The following is a 21,001-nucleotide window of genomic DNA, read 5'->3' as shown; positions in this document are numbered from 1 at the left end:
ACAGCAAGATCTTTTTTGATCCACCTCCTAGAGTAATGGAAATAAAAACAAAAATAAACAAATGGGACCTAATGAAACTTAAAAGCTTTTGCACAACAAAGGAAACTATAAACAAGACGAAAAGACAACCCTCAGAATGGGAGAAAATATTTGCAAACGAATCAACGGACAAAGGATTAATCTCCAAAATATATAAACAGCTCATGCAGCTCAATATTAAAGAAACAAACAACCCAATCCAAAAATGGGCAGAAGACCTAAATAGACATTTCTCCAAAGAAGACATACAGATTGCCAACAAACACATGAAAAGATGCTCAACATCACTAATTATTAGAGAAATGCAAATCAAAACTACAATGAGGTATCACCTCACACCAGTGAGAATGGGCATCATCGGAAAATCTACATACAACAAATGCTGGAGAGGGTGTGGAGAAAAGGGAACCCTCTTGCACTGTTGGTGGGAATGTAAATTGATACAGCCACTATGGAGAACAGTATGGAGGTTCCTTAAAAAAACGAAATATAGAACTACCATATGACCCAGCAATCCCACTACTGGGCATATACACAGAGAAAACCATGATTCAAAAAGACGCATGCACCCCAATGTTCATTGCAGCACTATTTACAATAGCCAGGTCATGGAAGCAACCTAAATGCCCATCGACAGACGAATGGATAAAGAAGATGTGGTACATATATACAATGGAATATTACTCAGCCATAAAAAGGAACGAAACTGGGTCATTTGTTGAGACGTGGATGGATCTAGAGACTGTCATACAGAGTGAAGTACGTCAGAAAGAGAAAAACAAATATCGTATATTAACGCATATATGTGGAACCCAGAAAAATGGTACAGATGAACCGGTTTGCAGGGCAGAAATAGAGACACAGATGTAGACAACAGACATATGGACACCAAGGGGGGAAAACTGCAGTGGGGTGGGGACAGTGGTGTGCTGAATTGGGTGATTGGGATTGACATGTATACACTGATGTGTATAAAATTGATGACTAATAAGAAACTGCAGTATAAAAAAACAAAAAAACAACTAATACTAAACTTTCATTGGGTTATTTGTATGGAAGTATGTTAATATAAATGTTTCAGACATAAAAAAAAAAGAGAAAGACAAACAAAAGGAAAATATCCTGTGTTCATAGATCAGAAGAATTAATATTGTTAAAATGTCTATACTACTCAGTCATCTATAGATTCAATGCATTCCCTATCAAAATTCCAATGGCATTTTTCAAGAAATAGAAAAAAAATTCTAAAATTTGCATGAACTACAAAAGACCCCGAATAGCCAGGAGGTCAATAGTGGAAGCCCCACACATCCTGGTTTCAAACTATACCATAAAGCTATAGTAATTTAAACAGTATGGTCCTGGCATAAAAATAAACACTTTGAGCAATGGAACAAAATAAACCCCAGAAATAAAGTCCCGCATTTATAGTCAACTAATATTTGACAAAGGAGCCAAAAACACTCCATGGGGAAAGGATAGTTTATTTAACAATGGGTTTGGGAAAACTGGATAACCATGTGCAGAAAAATCAAATAAAAATACTGTATATCATTTATGTTGAAAATCTAAAAAAGCCAAATTTGTAAAATCAGAGAGTAAAACGGTGGTTACCAGGGGCTGGGGAGCAGGAGAATTAGGGAGATGTTAAGGGTACAAACTTCTGAAGAGTAGATAAATAAGTCTTGGAGATCCAATGCACAGCATAGTGATTACAGTCAACAGTATTGTATTATAAACTTCAAAGTTGCTAAGAGGTAAGTTCTTAACTGTTCCCACCACAAAAAAGAATCATCATGTGATGTAATAGAGGTGTTCGCTAACACTATGGTGTTAATCATAATACTATATGTAAATGTATTAAATCAACACATACATCTTAAACTTATATAATGTTATGCCAATTATATCTCAATAATAAATTTTTAAAAATTAAGACATTATAGAAGCCTACACTCTTTGAAATATTCACGTTTATTCATTAGTATACATTACTAAAGCAAATTTTATTTTTGCATTCTGAGGCAGTCCTTGAAAGCATAATACATTTTTTAAAAAGTCTATGTGGGGCTTCCCTGGTGGCGCAGTGGTTGAGAATCTGCCTGCTAATGCAGGGGACATGGGTTCGAGCCCTGGTCTGGGAAGATCCCACATGCCGCGGAGCAACTGGGCCCGTGAGCCACAACTACTGAGCCTGTGCGTCTGGAGCCTGTGCTCCGCAACAAGAGAGGCCACGATAGTGAGAGGCCCGCGCACCGCGATGAAGAGTGGCCCCCGCTTGCCGCAACTAGAGGAAGCCCTTGCACAGAAACGAAGACCCAACACAGCCAAAAAATAAATAAATAAATAAATAAATAAATAAATAAAAGTCTATGTGGCCCAGGGACTTCCCTGGTAGTCCAGTGGTTAAGACTCCGAGCTCCCAATGCAGGGGGCCCAGGTTTGATCCCTGGTCAGGGAACTAGATCCCACATGCGTGCCGCAAGGAAGATTCTGCACGCAGCAAGGAAAATCCCACGTGCCACAACTAAGACCCGGTGCAGCCAAATAAATAAATAAATATTAAAAAAAAAAAAGTCTATGTGGCCCATGCAGTGACTTGTGTTACTAATGGAGAAGATCCAAAGGAAACATTCTGATGGGCAATAGCTTCTGCAGCTAGTATGTATTTGCCTTTCATGAAAAACCAAACCAGTGTCAGGACCCCAGATGAAGGTTGGAATTTCTTGCTTAGTATTCTCAGGCAGTACTTGCATCGGTGAATATGGGCAGGGAAAATTTGAAGGGCCCATCAAAGCAGATTGTTTCTTTTGCTCTAGTCATGCAGGGAATATTTTCAAAGTGGATATGGAGTTCTATTGGGGTCAACGTTGGAGTTTTTATTGTTTACCAGCTATATGTACCTTTAAAAATATCTTCACCCCAGATAATGGTGAGTCTTACTTTGTGCTGATATTCAAGTACCTGGTACTGGTTGTTCTGAGGCTCAAGTTTATCCCATCCTTTACTCCACTTGGTTCAGCCTCAAAACACACAGGGGTCTTCCAATGACTCTTTTTTGGCTGAAGCTATATAGTAGTTAGCTTTTACTATGTAACATACTATTGCAAAACTCTGGCTTAGAGCCAACATTTATTGAGCTCATGATACGGTGACTCGGCTGAATGATTCTGGGCTGGGCTGCCTTGGTCCATCCTGCCTGAGTTCACCCATGCACCACTCATGCTGGCAGATGGATGATCTAGAAGATGACCTTACTTTTACATCTGGCAGGTGGATGGGGGTTGGCTGGGGTGCTATGGAAGTGACTGGGCTCTAATGTGATTTATTGATTTAACAATCAATTTATTTATTTGACAGTAAATCACAGTGTGATTTATTGTCCTCAGCAGGCCAGCTCGGGCTTCTCCACAGGGCAATCACAGGGTTCTATGAGGTACAAGAGGGGGCAAGCCCCAATGTGCAAGCACTCTTCAAACCTTTGATTGCCTCAGATGTTTTCAGGTCCCCTTGGCCAAAGCAAGTCACATGGTCAACCCAGATTCAAGGGGCAGATAAGACTACCCCTTGTGAAGGGAGGAAAATAATTATGGCCATGTTTGCAATCCACCACAGCTAGTTTAATCTGGTTTCCTATAGTTTGTGATCAACTACTGATAAAAACTGTTTTTAATTTTAACTTTAATTAATTAATTTTTTTGGCCACGCCACACGGCTCATGGGATCTTAGTTCCCCGACCAGGGATTGAACCCGGGCAGTGAGAGTACAGAGTCCTAACCACTGGACCGCCAGGGAAGTCCTTATTTTTAATTTTTAAAGTGTTAATGTGGAATGTTTTTATAATCATGTCTGGGCACAACGATCACATAACTAATCAGGCAAACTTTACAAGAAACACATTTGAAATTGATAAACCAACAGTGGCTTCAAACCAATCTCCTACCAGCATTTTAACAGGGTAATCCCATTTTTCAGAACTTTACATAGGATATTTAATGATCTTGGAAACTCATATTGTGTGTGTGTATATATATATATATATATATATATATATATATACATACACATTTTGTGTGCTGAAACTACTTCCTTTGTAAATTTAGTCACTAATGCTCCCAAGTGCTTTTCTGCTAGTAGGCAAAGAGGGACAGTTCTAGAAACTGCTGTTTGTGAAGACAATAACAAGTCACACATCCTGCTGCAAAAGAAAGCAGTTTTGATTACTTTGTCACACTTGGTGTATGTTTTACCAGAAATGCTGGAGGCTTAAATTTGAAACCCCTCCCAAAGTGGTAGCAGTGGCTCAGCACATATTATTTAATCTTCCAGCTCAATAAAACATTCCTATTTCCTCAAGCAGTGATGAGGCCATCTGGAGCCCAGAATGACCAGACAAATGGGCAGTATCGGTTACTATTGCTTCTCAAGGAACATTAACCAAAATGTCCTTTTAAAGTAAAGCATCTGGACCTATTTATCACTGTTTAACAACTTGAAGGGGGTTGCATCTTAACCAGAGGACTGCATTAAGATGCTGAGGATGCATGGAAAAGAAATTCAACAAGGAGAGAAATGACTGTCAGCATCTCTCCTTCTCCAAGACTGAGAACTCTCAGTCAGTGTCATGGGTGGCAAAAAATCCCCAATCCATGTTTCTGTGTTTTAGAGTCTTTTTGAATTTTCAAAATAAGGTGAAAAGTTGCCCCTAGATTAGAATCTTCAGAAACTCATGTAATTTCATGGACACTGAGCCTTTCCCTGACCCACTCAAACACACACACTCACACAGATCTGACCCAACTCCTGAATGAACCCTGACTTCTAACAGGCCTCCTCATCCAGCCCCTGACCCCCCAGAATTGACGGTTCCTTCCTGAGGACCACTACTGAATCCTGAAGGCTCTTAAGCAGTGGCGTGACATCTCAGGTTCACGTTTAGAAAACCATTAGAGCAGCAGGATTGGGACAGTTTTTGCTGTGTAAAACCATGAACCCCACAGAGGCTTAAAGAAACAATCATTTCATTGCTCATGATTCTGTGGGCAAAGCAAAGCACATGGCCAAACCCTGAGCCCGTGCACGTAGGGACCAGTTAAAGGTGTGGATACAAACCAGGGACCATCGCTGCAGCCATCTACTGCAGAGGGGTTCATTATTTCATCTGTGAGTTCCTTCAAAACTTGTGGATGGATTTTCTATGGCCCTGGTGATTTTTTTTTTTAATGTGAGAGATGATGAGGCTTTAAACAAGGTTCATGAGAAGGGTAATCAGGGGACAGGAAAGTATGTATGTTCTGTTTTGATTTCTATTTAAGTCTAAATTGACTTCAATGTATGCTCATTTTTCCACTGGGAAGAGTTTCGTGTTTTACAAACCAAGAGAATTCATCCTGTAGACTTAATATTTCTATAAAGTAATCATGATCACAATGTATGATCCCCTAGAACCTCACGCTGTTTATAGATCTACAACCAGAGAAGTACCCATTTAAATTTATTTTTTGGTTTACAAGTTAGTTCTCTATTTACATTAAGGAGGCCACTTAATCAATTATTTCAAGTATAAAAGAAACAAATTCTTGTTCTTTTGGTCAATATTTTTGTCTCTTCAAAGTGCTCTAATTAGATTACTCGTTCATTCCAAAAATAGTTACTTAGCTTATTATGTGCAAGGAACACAGTGCCATGTAAGATATGGTTTTCCCATTTGCTATCCCCTCCCTATCCCAGGCTTATTCATTCATTCCTTATTCATTCAGCAAATATCTGAGTATATTTTATATGCCAAACGCAATTATAACTCTACATATCAAACTCATACATTCAATCAACAAATATGTACTGAGTGTCAGTTTTGTGCCAGGCACTATGCTAGACAGAGCTCCAAGGGTGAGCAAAGCTCAGCACTCTTTACTTTCTGTAGTTTACAGTGGACTTGGGAATACAGACATTAATCTGAAAAATCACACAAACATGAGTATATTCAATCACAAAATGACATAAGAAAAGCACAGTAAAGGAAAAGAATAGCCTGCACTAGGGAGCCACAAAAGCTTTCCTAAGTGATGCCTGAGCTGGGATTAGAGGTCTGGGAAGAGCCAGTGGGGGAACGAGAGAAGAAGAATCCATGGCAAAAGCCACAGCTCAGCGGCTGGAGAAGCACAGCCCGTGACCAGTACTGAAGGAAGGGGGGGTAGAGAGACGGAGGTGAGAAGTTGTGGAGATGAGACTGGAGGTGGGTGATGGGAGATGGCTCATGCTGTTGAAACTGAGAAGGATCCTGTGGGACCCTCTTGGGTACAAAAAGCTTTTCTGTGTCCCCCATTTCTTATTTGCAGGAAAAGGGCTTCAGCCCCCTAGACCTTCCCTGCGTTTCAAAGGGCAGGTGCAAACAGTTGCTAATCAGGGAAGGGAGGGAACGCAGAAACAAAGGAGGAGCAGCTAAGAAACAATAATGACAAATGCAAGACATGCAGCCACCATTATGGTGTCATACAGAATAGTTTCATCACCCCCACGATTTCCTGTGCTTCATCTTTTCATCCTCCTCTACCCTCCCCCCAAACCTCACTCACCCCATATAAGGAACCAACTTACCACCCCCCAACCCGGGAGCAAGCAAGGGCACCTGTTACTTGTTTTCCCTCCCTCCTTGAGTCCCAATTAAGCCTTGCCTGAAAAAAAGAAAGAAACAATAGTGCAGAGATGAGGCAGTGTCCTTGGTTCCTCCTCAAGGAATACACTTAACAGTATATCTTTCAGTTCTTCTACTGTAACTAAGGCCCCCCTTCCACGTGGAGGACGGTAACCTCAGGCTGAGCACAAGAGTCCTGAAACACCACACTGTTACCTCACCACCAACCAATCAGAAGAAAGTCACACACTCTGCAGCTCTCACCCCAAATACTGCCTATAAAAACTTCTCCCCAAAAACCATCGGCTAGTTCGTGCATTTTTGAGGATGAGCCCCCCGTTCTCCTTGCAGAGCCCTGCAGTAAACCTTTCTCTGCTCCCAACTTCGACAGTTTGGTTTGTTTGGCCTCACTGTGCGTTGGGCACACAAACTTGCGTTCGGTAACACCGTGAAGGGATATGGGTCACGGTAACTACATGGGCTTTTATCTTAAGATAAATGAGAGAAGCTGAAGGACTTTAAGTGGGAGGGGGACACTGTCAGATCTGTTTTTAAAGTGACTGCTCTGAGTGTCATGTTGGAGCAGAGATTGGTGTGGGGCTGGGTGGGTGCAGGAAAATGAGGAGGAGGAATCCCTGTTTCGTAGTCCAGGTGGGAGCCTTGACGAGGGTGGTGCCAGTGTAAATGGAGAAAAGGAGATGGATTTCTGAATTATAGTTGGTAAAAACAACAGACTCTGGTGATGGGTGTGGTCGGGCTGAAGGACAGGGAGGTATCAAAGCTGACTCCAAGGTCCCCAAACGGTTCAATAATACCTTTAGTAAGGTTTCTGCCTATATCTATACCCAATTCCAATCTGTGTCTTTTGCCCGCACCAGAAATCATTCTCTGACACCAGCTGGGTACCCTATAAGTCAACTCAATTCTGACACTATCTACCCGGAGACAGCGTTAAGATGCCACAGGTTAAGGGCTCAGTCCCACAAAACTGCTCCCCTTCAGACACCAATCACAAGTCCAGGTTGTTACCTGTGCTTCTGACCCCACTGGCTATAGATCAGATCATGACCCCCTCCTCAGGTTTGATTAACTTGCTAGAGCAGCTCACAGCACTCAGAGAAACATTTTACTTACTTGGTCATGGATATACGACAGAAGAACATAACTCAGGAAGAGCCGGAGAGAAGAGGGTTGTAGGGCATGTGGAAAGGGGTGCAGAGCGTCCATGCCTTCTCCAGGTGCGCCACTCTACTCAATCTTCACCAACCTGAAGCCTGTCCGAACCCAGTCCCTTTGGATTTTTCTGGAGGCTTCATTACATTGGCCACTAGTGATAGAACTCAACCTCCAGCGCCCCTCTCCCCCAGCAATCTGGGGATGGGACTGAAAGTTCCAACCCTCTAATCACGTGGTTGGTTCCCCTGGCAACCAGCCCCCCTGCTTAGGTGCTTTCCAAATGAATTCATTAACATAACAAAAGACACCTTGATTACTCTCCTCACAGGAAATTCCAAGGGCTTTAGGAGCTCTGTGCCAGAAATAGGGACAAAGACCAAACATATATATACTGTATTTCTTATTATAAATCACAGTATCACATTACCAACTTGTTAGAGATGGAAACAACACACTTTCTTTTGCGTAAGAATTGCAGAGGCAATCCATGAGGTCGTCCACAAGATATATCAGTTTCTACTGTGTCATAAACCACTCCCAAAACGTAATGGCTTAAAACAACAATCATTTACTTACAATTTTGAGGTTTGGCAATTCGAGCTGTGCTCATGAGTGGTTCCTTTACTGCTGGCCTCTGGGCTCAGGCTGGTGAATGCAGTCGGCTGGAAGTTTAGCTGACTAAGAGCTCTCAGCTGAGATGACCTATTGGCTGTTCCACCTGATCTCATCTTCCAGAAGGCAAGCCTGGCTTCTTTACATGGTGGTCTCTGGGCTCCAAAGAATAACAAGAGAAGCTATTCCCAAAGGGCTATCACTTTTCAAGCTTTTGCTTGCACTTCATTTACTTTTGACCCATTGGATAATACAAGTCACATAGTGAAGCCCAGAGTCATTGTACAAGAGGATCATTAAGGGGCATGGATATAGGCAGATGTGACCAAATGGGGGAAAATTACTGAAACAATCTGCCACACATGGTTTCCTTGTTTTAACGATGAATGACTTGAAAACTGGGAGGATTTTCTATGATCTCAGGGATTTATTTACATTTATGTAGAACCAATACAATGTTACTGCCAACTAAAGAATGTCACTCGTGTGGTGCTCCAAGGACAATGGTGCTTCAAGGACAAAGGACGACCCTGCCTCAAAAAGTTTCAGCGTTACACCCCCTACAGGACTCTTAATCGCCCTCCCTGCCATGTTGCGATGGTTAAGAAATTCCTAAGCCCACCTGGGCTATGGGACCTGTCCCAAATGAGGAAAGGCATCTGGCCTGTCGCACTCCCACCCTATAGAAGGAAGGTGTATGTGCCTCGATCAATCAATCAGTAAACGAAATTTTCACCTCAGACCATTCCTTTGTTTTCTGGCTATAAAAACTGATCAATAGCATATGTTCGGGGTCGACTCTCCCAGACTACTAGGAAGTCGGCCCGCTGTTCTGGCAGCGACCCTTCCCTCTAATAAATTCTATCTTCTTTACATTCTGCCTTGTGTCTGGAAATTCTTTTCCAACCCGCGCTCGGACCACGACAACTCGCCATCTGGCTCTGCAAGGATTCAGTCATTTGCCACTACAGTCGCTGACCTTCAACACACCCTGAAAGGAGTTCAGGGCGGAGATCAGGAATGAGGCACTCTGTGCTCTGGGAAAACTGGCAGAAAAGGACTTCAAACAGATATTTTCAGGAGAAATTTTTATGAAACCAATTTCTTGCATCTTCCCATACTTAGAAAAGCACTAAAATCATTAACTCAGGTGCCTGTCCTTCAGGACTAGCAGTTACTTTCTACCAAGATGTGTGCGTGATTGCACGTAGCCCTTCTCCAAAATCAACATAATCACAAAATCCTGCTCCTTGGAGCAATTCCCCAGAGCTATCTGAACGGCTGTCTCCTGGGCTACAGTCCTCAGTAAGTCCCCAAATAAAACTGAAGCTCACAGCTCCCATGTTGTATGTTTTTATTTCATTCAACATTATCTAGGTACAACTACTACTTGACCCGGTGTTCTTGATCTAGCATCACATACACAGGTGTATCAAGTAAATAGTTTGCTTAGTCAAACACCCCTTATCCCCTGCTAAATCTCATACTTTGCATGTCTATTATTGCCCTGCTATACCCTCAAAACAAGGCAAAATATATAAAATATACAAGATTCAACTAAATCACCCAACAAACATTACCCTTATTTCACCAGACCAAAGTTGGTATTATCAAAAACTAGCCTCCTAACTGTATCAATGCATTACTTAGATATGTAAAGCTCATATAGACAGACATCCCCCTAGATCTGCCATTTACCTCCAACAAAATCAAGATTAAAGTACATTTTAATAATCTCCAAAAGAAAAAAAAATTTCCATACTAATTTTAACACACAATCCAAACTACCATACCAAATACCAATATATCATTTAAATACTTAATTCTTATATATATAAAATCCAACTCAACCTGTTAATGTAGCTTAATAATTAAAGCAAGGCACTGAAAAATGCCTAGATGAGTTTACTAACTCCGAAAACACATAGGTATGGTCCCAGCCTTTCTATTAATTTCTAATAAAATTACACATCCAAGTGGCTGCATCCCAGTGAGAATGCCCTCTAAATCATAAAAGATTAAAAGGATCAGGTATCAAGCACACTAAAAAGTAGCTCACAACATCTTGCTTAATCATACCCCCATGGGAAACAGCAGTGATTAAAAAGTAAGCTGTAAGCGAAAGTTTGACTAAGTTACATTAACTAAACAGGGTTGGTAAGTTCACGCCAGCCACGGCAGTCATACAAGTAAACCAAATTAATAGAAATCCAGTGTAAAGCGTGTCAAAGAGTACCCCAAAATAAAGTCCTAGCTAAGCTGCCATAAGCCATAGCCAAAATAAAAATAAGCTACAAAAGTGACTTTAACATTTTTGATTACACAACAGCTAAGATCCAAACTGGGGTTAGATATCCCACTATGTTTAGCCCTAAACCCAAATAATTCTAAAAACAAAATTATTCACCAGAGTACTACTGGCAATGGGCTAAAACTCAAAGGACTTAGCAGTGCTTCACACCCCTCTAGACGATCCTGTTCTATAATCAATAAACCCTGATAAACCTCACCAACCTTTGTTAATGCAGTCTATATGCTGCTGTCTTCAACAAACCCTAAAAAGGAATAATAGTAAGCATAATGATCAGTCATAAAAATATTAGGTCAAGCTGTAACCTATAGGGTGGGAAGAAATGGGCCACACCTTCTACCTCAAGAACATAAAATATTTTATAAGAAAGTTTTTATGAAATTAAAAGCCAAAGGAGGATTTAGTAGTAAATTAAGAATCAAATGCTTAATTGAATCAGGCCTGGAAGCACACAGGCACCGCCCTTCACCCTCCCCAAATATCGAAAACTTCTTATAACCTATTAACAAGTACCAAACATGTGTTTGGATGAATCAAAAAGTGTGGCTTAAACAAAAGCACCTAGTTTACACCCAGGAGATCTCAGACCGTATGAACATTTGGAACTAAAACTAGCCCAAACTTCCCACCAAGCTCAACTATTAAAAGTAAATTAAATGAAGCATTGAAAGCAGCAAAAAGCAAAGCTTACCCCTTTTACCTTTTGTATAATGATTTAACTAGAAAACTTTAACAAAGAGAACTTAAGTTAAACACCCCGAAACCAGACGAGCTACTTATGAACAGTTTATAAGAACAAACTCACCTAATGGGCAAAATAGTGAGAAGATACATAAGTACAGGTGGCAAGCCTAAAAACCTGGTGCTAGCTGTGGTGACATAATGTGTGTTCTCAGTAGTCAAGATCAGAGCATAGAATTAATTGACGCTCATCCCAGGGATGTTCTCCTCCTGGATCACCACAGCTCTAATGCACTGATTCCCAGCAAGCTCTCCAGCCCCTGCAGTATCAGCCCCTGTTGGTTTTGTGCTTCTAATGAGGAAACTTGGAATTATTTTTTGGTCTCCATTCTCTTGTATTTGACTTAAAGTGTTTCTGGGATCGCTATACATTTGCTTATGTTAGCTTTCCATTTCCTAACAGACATAATGATTGTATCAGTCAGCTATTAGGATGTAATTGACAAAACAAAATCTGTTGCATACAATAAACACTGATTTTGCTCACATGTCTGTGGACCAGCTGGGGAGTCTGCTGATCTCAGCTCATCTGAGTCAGCTCCACGTATATCTTATTGTCCTTAATCCGCAGGGTTAGCTAATAAGGATTTTTCAGTAATGACTTATCTTTTAAATCTACTGGTCACACTGAGTTCCCCAGTTGGTTGGTTTGCTTATTTTCTCATTTGCCTCTCTCTCCCCTTCCGTCTCCCTCTCCCTCTCCCCTCACCCCACTCATCCGTGTTTAAAATGTGGTTTTTAAAAGGTTTTAAGACACAGTAGCTTGTTTCTTTGACTTTTTATTTCCAATTTTTTTTCCAGTTTTTAAAGTGATTTTTTAAAAGATGCCTTTTCTTTGATCCACTTTATTTATGAAATTTATAGAGACATTTTAGTTTGTCTATTGTTTCTACACCTGTCAATTGCCAGGAGGGTAAGAAATTTGTTCACTAAACTAAGATATCAAGTGTATCACTCACTGTGCCCTTTTTATTCCAACTATATCAAGACATTCTTTCCTTTTCTGGTATTATTCACAGAGGAAGGATCATTTTCTGTCCTTAACTTTAAATGAAAGTTCTAGCTAGACATTTATCAAACACCTAGCACTTTCAGAGGCTTCTCGGGCTATTTTGCCAGTTATCAGAGAAGCAATGGCCATGAAAAGAAGCTCTGAAATCTCCCTCAGAGAATCAGTGATGAAAAAATAAATTACTCCTAGAATGGGTAAATCTTCTGTGGTTGATGGGATAGGAATTTGCTAATTTAGGGTCACCTACTTAGGTACGATTACGTATGCTTTATGGATTAATCATAAATATTAATGGCAGAAGTTACGGAAGTAGAAAATAAAGGCTTGCAAGTAAATACAGCTGCAAATATTCATCATGGTAACTTTACTGAACGACAGTGAGCCACATTTCTAGGAAGCAAGCCCGTGTCAGACTAGAATATGGAATCAAAGCTCACCCAGCAGGATTTCAGGGCATGTGGCTGAATTGCACATGACCATCTACTCTCCCACCATCATTTCTTGGTAACACTTCTGAATGTGTACATCACCCAGATTTTGGCCCCAGAAATGCATATGGCAGGACAACAGTCAATCATGATCAGAAGAGAGTCAGTAGTGCTAAGAAATCTGGTAGTGTGGTTAAGAGCATTGGCTCTGGAGTCTGACATACTTGGGCCTGAATCTCAGTTCTGTTACTCACTTGCTCTTTGACCTTGGGCAAATCACTCAACATCCCTGAGCCACCGCTAGGGATTCAGGGAGCTTGTCTGTCCTGGGGAAGATTCTAGTCCTAAGATCAGCCTCCTTGAGCACCACTCCACCATCTGCCCCTCCCCACCCCTGCCCACCCACGAGGCCTCTAAATTTCCCTCCTGGGGTTTCTGTAGGAAGAAGAACCTGAGTCTCCCCTCTGGTGGAGACATGGGGCTCTGTGTCCTTTCTTTCCTCACTCACTGCCCTTAGAAGCATTTATCTTTGTACCGCCCTACGCCCAGCCAAGCATAAAACCCTCCAATCGCTAAAAGGAAAAAAAAAACTACAGCAGAAACAAAACACATTCTAATAGCTCAATAAATTATCTAGTCAGAGTGAAATAGTACTAACTAATTTTAAGGGTATTGATGAGAATTCAATGTGATAATATATGATAAAGTATATAAAGCACTTAATGTGGATATATAATAACATCTCAATAAATATTATTACTATTGTCTACCTCACAGGAGCAACATTTCATAAACCAGAGGGTCAACGCTTGATATTGAACTTCTTGGGCATTTCGCCTTGAAGACAGACAGGTCTAAATTCAAATTCTGGCTCCCCCTTTTTAAGGACATGCAATATTTTTCAGGCTTTGGTAACCTCTTCTATCTTCCAAAAGCTTCCAAATTTGAGGTTGTCTGCTCTTACTTCCCAAATGTCTACTTTATATGAGTAGCATTATGCTAATTAAGATATGCAACAGGGGCCTGAATTCCCCGATAGCAACAACACAGGGTGTGTGGCCTCTGTTTCTAGAGCTCTGTCTCTCCCTGTTTTCTTTACTTCCTCTCTTCCCTTTTTAAGTTTCCTGTCTGGCCTCTGGGGGCACTTGACATTTTAACATGGGCACAAGGCATAAAGGCACCAGAAGGAAGCAAAAGGAAGGAGAAAAAACCCAGCAGACCCTCTTCCTTTTGTAACACCTTATCATTACCATTTTTCCTATTAAAAGATAATAATAGTTAACATTTATTGAGCAGTTGCTCTGTGACACCCCTGTTCTAAGCAATTTGTATGTATTATTTCTTTTAACCCTGACAACTCTGAGAGCTGGGGATTGTTACTGTCCTTATTTTCTAGACAAGCGAATGATGCAAACAAACTGAACAACGAGACAGAGGCCACACAACTAATTATTGTGTGTCAAACCCAGGCAGAGAGCCCAAGATCTTAACCACTACATTCTTTTTCCCCTTAGTTTTCCTCTGTTTTAAAAACATATTTTCTTTTCCTTCAGGATTCTTACAAGTTGTGATTTGCTTTCAGTTTGTTACCTATACAATTGCAATTCTTATTAAACCTTTTAAAAAGTCAAACAATACAGATGTCTATACAGTAAAAGGGAAAGTCCCCTTCCCCGTACCCCACTAGGAAAGCACCATTAATTGTTCAGTGTAGACCTTTCTTATGAATCTCAATAGCATTCTCTACTGACATCACAATGGCCATAGTAGGAGAAAACCAGTACCATGGCGTTTCTAATAGCATGACGATAATATGCAGGAACTATGTCCAGAACTGCTTTCTGAGTTCTAATCATTTCTGTTCAACTTTCTTCACTTTACCTCAACCTTTAAGGAGAATTTAGAAGTAGAAAAGTGACTCCAGAGGCAGCTCCTAGGAGATAAAATGGCCCATGAGCCCTCCTTCAGACCAAACTCTGTGGGAAGCTGAACACTCCAGTGACCAATCACCATATACATGATGAAAATCATTATCCAAGCCACCAGGAGTTCCATCATTCATAAAGTGGCATCCTAAAACGGCCATTCCCAAACCACCAGAACAATCTCTTTTGCAGCTAAAGGTAAATTCTTAGAATGCAATTCATTCATTCATTCATTCTACACATATATATTCAGCACCTACCACGTGCTACACACTCCTAGGTACTTAGGATTAAGAAATAGACAAATCAGAAAAAAACTCCCTGTCTTCATGGAGCATACATTCCAGAGGAGGGTAAGAGAAAAAGACAACAGAGCAAAGTCATTTAATAAAATACATAATGTGTCAGAAGGTGGTAAGTATTATGGAGGAAAAATATCAGAGTAAAGAGTGTTGGATAGGCCTGAGATTTTACTCATGTTGCTTATTTCTCATTTAAGATATTTTCTTCTATGGTCTCAGCTGTTTTAAATATTTTGTGAGATGGAATTTACATAAAGAAAAGTACATAAGATGTAAATATGCAATTAAATAAATGATGTATTGTTATAAGGTGAACACCCATGTACCCACCACTCCACTCATGAGCTACAATGGCTGTCATCCTACATGCTTCCCACATGTTACTGTCTGCTATACACTGAAGGTTGTGTCCCCCCCAAATTCATATTGTTGAAGCCTAATCCCCAAGGTGATGGTGTTTGGAGTTGAGTCTTTGGAGATGATTAGGTCATGAGGGTGAAGCCCTCATGAATGCCATTACTGGCCTTATAAGAGAGACCCCAAAGAGCTCCCTTGTCCCTTCTACTTTGTGAGGACGGAGTGAGAAGATGGTTGTCTATATGTACCAGGAAGCAGGCCCTCTCCTGACACTGAATCTGCTGGTGCCTTGCTCTTGGACTTCCCAGTCTCCAGAACTGTGAAAAATAAATATTTGTTGTTTAAGCCACTAGTCGATGGTATTTTTGTTATCGCAACCTGAATGGACTAAGACATGGCCCAACCCCAATACCCTCCACAGACTTCCAGAGGTAACCACGATTCTGACTTGCACATTAATCACTCCCTTGCACTTTAAATAGTTTTACTACCTACATATGCCTCCCTAAAAAAGATAGTATAGCCTTTGGGATTTCCTCTTTGGTGAGGTGCTTGCTCCATTCCTCTAGCCATTTTTCTAAATTGGGCTGTCTCCCATTTTCTTATTGATTTAGAGAAGTTCTTTTCGATTCTGGATACAAGTTCTTGGTCATATATGATGCAAATATTTGTCCCCTGACTAGCGTTTTCACTTCTTACGATATCTGTGACAGGCATGGAAGGGGCTCTGCTCACCTGCGAGGAGTGCGGTTAGCAGCTGTTGGCTCTTTTGGGTTCCTTCTCAGTTTCTGAACTGGGCTCATGCTTTTTGGGGTGGCTGCTGGCCAACGACTGAGCAGGTGGTGGTACTCAGGTCTGGCCATTTGTGCCCAATGCGGGGCTCCTTTAACAGTCAATCTTCCCTCCAGAACTCCCTGTTGGGCTGGCAGAGGTTTTCCACTTTTTCTTTCTGTGCTCGTTGCTGGATACTTTGTCCTGAACTATCTTCCAGTTTACTCATTCTCTCTTCCGAGGTGTCCAATCCTCAATACATTCATGGCATTCTTAATTTTGGTTATTGAATTTTTCTTTCCTAGCACTTCAGACGGATTCTTTTTCAAACCTGCTTTGCGGATGTTTTCGAGTTTGTCATTGATTTCTTTAAACCTGTTTGATAATATCTGAAATTATAAAAATCTCTTTCTGCTGTTATTTCAGCAGGTTCTTTTTCACGATGTCTTCTAGTGGCACCGTGGACTCCATGCTGCTTGATGCCTTAGGAAAATTATTTCTGGTGGCCTCCAAAGGCCTAGGATGGAGAGGCTTTGTGGTTCGATTAGGTCAGACACCTTGCAGCACTTCCTGTTCAGATTGCGTCAACTAAGTTCAGGGCTTGAGGGACCCAGCTCATTGAAGCTATGAGTTCTGTGGGTACAAATCTGCATGAGACAGGCATGTGCCGACTTCTCAGTTATATATATATATATATATATATATATATATATATATATATATATATATATATATATATATATATAACTGAATCACTTTGCTGTACAGCAGAAATTAACACATTGTAAATCAACTATACTTCAATAAAATAAAATAAAGTAAAATAAAATAAAATAAAGAAACAAAACTCATTCTTTAACCTAGAAACCTGAGTGTAGAGAAGGGAATAATATAACTCTAAGGCCATTCACTTTGTTTCAAGTTAACATCCTACTCACGTGTTTTGGATAAAAGCCTTTTTAATGTCTTTCTACAGCAAAGCTCCGAAAAGAATTTTCGGAGCAAAAGAATCTTTCACTACATCTTCCTGCTTATGTATTTTTAGCATCTATACATCTACAACTAAATTTCTTACTCATAGTACAATGCAAAGCAGAATAGCATTACCTCTCTTAGATAAAAATTAATTTGGATTACTCAGTTCCAAAGTTGTTTATGATTCTTTTCAGAGTGGTGTATTCAACAAAATTTCTTTGAAAAAATGTTTTATTTTATAGAAAAAGAATTCCATTTAAAATACAGTTTACCCAAAAGATACCTAAGGAATAAATTGTTCAAATTGTTGGTTCAACAACTGTTTTATGATGAAAGGAACTTAATCCTATTTGTAGCTTACTAACATTGATGTGAGTGATCGTTTTTTTCAAAGTATACCTTTTATCTCATACAATTGTATGTGGAAAATGTTTACAAATTATTATGTAAATTAGATTATTCACCATTTTCCAGATTAGTTGCGTTTTGTTATATATATATATATTTTTTTAAATTAGTTAATTTTTGTCTGCGTTGGGTCTGTTGCTGCACGTGAGCTTTCTCTAGGTGCGGTGAGCCGGGGTTACTCTTCATTGCGGTGCGCGGGCTTCTCATTGCAGTGGCTTCTCTTGTTGCGGAGCACGGGCTCTAGAGCGCAGGCTCAGTAGTTGTGGCACACGGGCTTAGTTGCTCTGCGGCATGTGGGATCTTCCCGGACCAGGGCTCGAACCCATGTCTCCTGCATTGGCAGGCGGCTTCTTACCCACTGGGCCACCAGGGAAGTCCCGTGTTTTGTTATATTTGGATGCTAAAGTGCTTACAGTGGATATATGATCAACATGCTGAAGGACTGTAGCAATAAAGAATATTTTCTTAATAACTGTAAAACTCAATATGTAAGAAGCTAATGACAATGATAATAGAGTTTTAAGAAACTTGCTTGGTATTGAGACAATAATGATGGTATCAACATAAGGTACAATTAACACGATTTTGCCTTGATTTGGTCATATTTGTGGATTGTTATAAAGAGATTATTTCTTTATAATTTTCTAGAACTGCATAGGTGAAGCAGAAACAATAAAATAAGGAAGAACGAAAAATAATTTGGTTGGTATCAGGGAAAATAATGGATGCACAATATTGCCTTGGAATTGGTTGATTCTACTATGTCATCCCAAGAGTCAACTATGAAGAGAGGTATTTTAAAAAGGCTTTTTTAAGAAAATAGGCTAACTATGAAGATCTTTATGACTGAATAAATTTAGGAGAGTCTATAATGTGTAATTAGCAGAGATATTTCAGTTTTTAAATTGGTAAATGTTAAATTATAGATGATGAAAAAAATTATCTATAAATCTGAGTTTTTTCATGAGCTGAAAAGTCTAAGAAAAATCAGAGCTGCAGGAAAGTGTAAATGGATTGATGGCTTCACTTAAGCCTTTGGTTTTTATGATCCTAGCATGAAGGCATCCTGGACATCTCCTATTATCACTACGATGCTTTCATGTAATTATGATTACCCAAAACAAGTACCCCAGCCACCTCTGCAGTACACGCTGATGGAAAGGAAGGCTACTTGAGAAGACAGAAAAGCCTGAGTTTTGAAAACAGCACCACCTAGGAGGTGAATTTGTTTATAACAAGCCAGCTTTTCAAAAGGTAATCAGTCCCTAGATTCTATTCCACATGACCTCTAGGAAGCCGATAAAAGATTTTAGACTACAAGTGATGGACTTTGGAAACATAGGGGAATCTTGTATGGTACGCATTGTGATTGGATATCTGAGACTTTTCAGCAGAAACGGCTCAGCATCCATCCATGTTATAATCACTTAATATTGGCATTACAGTGTCCAAAGTATAACTCAATGAAAAAAAAAACCATTACATTTGAAATCCTGTCTACTATGACCAGATTAAAGAAACCCACGTTAACACTTGTAACCTTCACCAGTTCTTCTACCAGTTGTGGGACACAAATCCTTGGCTTGAACTACACAGTTGTTTGGCGCAAGCCAAGAACCTGGGAATGGGGATTTTCTTGCCTTAGTCTTGAAAGGCAACCTTCTTTCTGGGAGGCCCATGCAATTACCAGTGAGTGCAGTTCAATTAGCCAAACACAGTGATCAAAGTTAATTAGGAAACAGTAATAAGCAGCAACAGGCTTCAGAGCATACTAAGCCCTGTGTGTTAGAGGCATGGTCCCAGGCAGGCCTGGCATACATGGGTGCCTCTTTCTGAGAAGGAGGGAAGGGGCACCTGGTGGCTCTCGTGAACACATATACACACTAGAGACATGGCAAAAATTCCCCTCCAATAATTCTTATTATCTATAACCCATAGAAGTCTATAACCCATAGGATGGCTCTGGTTTTGTGAATTATACCTACTTAACAGAAAATCTTAAGAAATTCTCTTATATTCACATGTGATGATGATACTGAAAATATGTACTCTGTGCGTGTGTGTGTGTGTGTGTGTGTGTGTGTGTGTGTGTTTGTGTTGGGAGAGATGAATGTGTATCCCTGCAGGATACACATATACACACATATTTAACAAAGAGAATGAGAGAATTACCCCAACCTGCAGGATGGATATGTAAACATAACACTGAAAAGTCAAGGAAAAATCTAAACAATTTAGTTTTATTCATTAGTCATGGCTCTTCCTTTACAAGTCTATTAGACAAAGCAACTAACTAGCAGTCACATCTCCCCGACTGTGAGTAAAGAGAAGTGAAATATCCAGCCATAATGGGGAAAAAGAAATGCAGCACAGGTGAACAGCTCCCACCAACCCACCCTCTCTGCTTTTCTGGGCACCCCGTCCCTCAGTGTGCCACCTCCCTGGTTCCTACTGTGTATGGTTTACTTCTCCAGACAGACACCAGGGTCCTTGAAGGCAGGTTAAGCCCTCTTCTCTTGGGTGCCCTTGAGCTGCTGGCATAGGGCTGGGCACCTGGTAGTAGCTTATCGGTTGACTGATGTCATGGGGCAGGAGGGATGGGCCTGAAGGGAGGGCGACTGATTCCAGCTGAGGAACGAGGGAGGCAGGCGCAGGCCGAGGGCAATGAATGCCAGGAGGGTGGGGGCAGGAGGGTCAGTAGCTCCAAAGGAGTCTGCCCCCCGCCCCACCCTAGTGGCTCTGACCTAGGAGCTTGGGCTAAAAAGAATAGTTTACAGAAGTAATCCCTTAGAGGGATAAACTCTTAGAGGAAAACACAGGAAGAACACTCTTTGACATAAATCACAGCAAGATCTTTTTTGGCCCACCTCCTAGAGAAATGGAAATAAAAACAAAAATAAACAAATGGGACCTAATGAAACTTAAAAGCTTTTGCACAGCAAAGGAAACCATAAACAAGACCAAAAGACAACCCTCAGAATGGGAGAAAATATTTGCAAATGAAGCAACTGACAAAGGATTAATCTCCAAAATATATAAACAGCTCATTCAGCTCAATATTAAAGAAACAAACAACCCAATCCAAAAATGGGCAGAAGACCTAAATAGACATTTCTCCAAAGAAGATATACAGATTGCCAACAAACACATGAAAGGATGCTCAACATCCCTAATCATTAGACAAATGCAAATGAAAACTACAATGAGGTATCACCTCACACCGGTCAGAATGGGCATCATCAGAAAATCTACAAACAACATATGCTGGAGAGGGTGTGGAGAAAAGGGAACCCTCTTGCACTGTTGGTG

The sequence above is a fragment of the Balaenoptera physalus genome (assembly GCF_965194825.1).
Source record: "Balaenoptera physalus genome assembly, chromosome: X".
Lineage (NCBI taxonomy): Eukaryota > Metazoa > Chordata > Mammalia > Artiodactyla > Balaenopteridae > Balaenoptera > Balaenoptera physalus.
Note: the sequence above shows the minus strand (reverse complement) of the source record.